Genomic DNA, 1,222 nt, shown 5'->3' with positions numbered 1-1,222 from the left:
AACCAGTCACTTCATACCAGGTGAGTAAGGAAGTGGAGAACCCTATAGCCCAAGGTGAAAAAAGGAAGTAAGGTGCTAGACAGAACAGGGGTTTTGGTTTTGACATCTACGCTAGCGGCATCCCTCAATCTAAGACATGGTAAAAGAAGAAGGGTTCCAGCCGGCATTCCCCCACGCCCTGAGTGAAAAATGACTTGCAAGTAGTGGTCGATTCAGTAAAGGCAAACTCCTCGATGCCAGACGCTAAGGGGCTATAAGCGATCCGAAACCAAAGCTCGAAAAGCGTGTGCAAGCATCCGATTTTGCTTTCAAGAGTCTCGTCTCTCCTTCTCCTACCAGGCTCCCTAAATGCAACCTAGGCTAGACCTTCTTCTTACTGCTATCCTATTCTAGTTATCGGGAAAAAGCCTTCCAAGAACAAAAGGATCCGCCCTTTGATAGAAGTAGACGAGAAAGAAAGAACCGGAAGCAAAGCCCACCACGCACTCATCCCAAGCAAAAGACACGTCAGCAGCACGAAGATCACGCATAGTTGATTGAAGCAAAGCTTCTTTCATTCAAAACGTCCGGATTCGACCGCTTGCCCCCGAAGCATCGCGTAGATCTATTATTCTCTCCGGAGATCAGAGTAGTTGTGCTTGAATCAATATTGAAATCTCCATCATAATCCGCATCAGCAGGTGAGGTAGTCTAACTCTTAGCTGCTCCTCTGTCGGAAAAAGGGTTGGCGTTGGCTAGCTCCCAATTCTGAAAACGTCCAGAATGGCGCTCATCCAAAAGGGCACTCTCCTGGATCATTGAAAGGGTACGAGGGGTCCCTAAACGTGCGAAAAGGGCCCTTTCTTTGAAGCTAGGGACTTGAACAAATAGAGGCAGAACCACACCAAAAGGTGACTAAGAAAGAGAATTGCATCCTATTACTGTACACGTTGATGATCTTGTATACTAACCGAGACTCCATCCGCACTCGCCCGAGAAAACACGTACGTCCTCCCTGTAATTGTCTTGTCTTTGTTATGGTTTCAGGGCCTACGACGAGCTAGGAGCGAATTCTTCTATCTAAATGCCAGTCAACTTCTTTTCTCCTTAGGTGGGGGCAGGATTCGAACCTGCAATCTTCAGGTCATGAGCCTGATGAGTTAACCATTACTCTACCCCCCCTTCTCTTTCTTGAAACTGAAAAGATATAGATTCTATCAATTTCCACACTTTGAACCTGCAT

At 46.6% G+C, this 1,222-nt stretch overlaps 1 non-coding gene across 1 annotated transcript; it reads right to left on the bottom strand.

Moving 5' to 3' along the window:
- Positions 1 to 1,088: 1,088 nt before the first annotated feature.
- Positions 1,089 to 1,161, bottom strand: TRNAM-CAU (transfer RNA methionine (anticodon CAU)). The gene has a single exon. It is a non-coding gene; the product is annotated as a tRNA-Met (tRNA).
- Between the last annotated feature and the right edge of the window lie 61 nt (positions 1,162 to 1,222).

Source organism: Coffea arabica, unplaced genomic scaffold (assembly GCF_036785885.1).
Source record: "Coffea arabica cultivar ET-39 unplaced genomic scaffold, Coffea Arabica ET-39 HiFi ptg000074l, whole genome shotgun sequence".
NCBI classification, from domain to species: domain Eukaryota; kingdom Viridiplantae; phylum Streptophyta; class Magnoliopsida; order Gentianales; family Rubiaceae; genus Coffea; species Coffea arabica.
The sequence above is the reverse complement of the archived record's forward strand: the minus strand, read 5'-3'. Positions and strand labels throughout refer to the sequence as shown.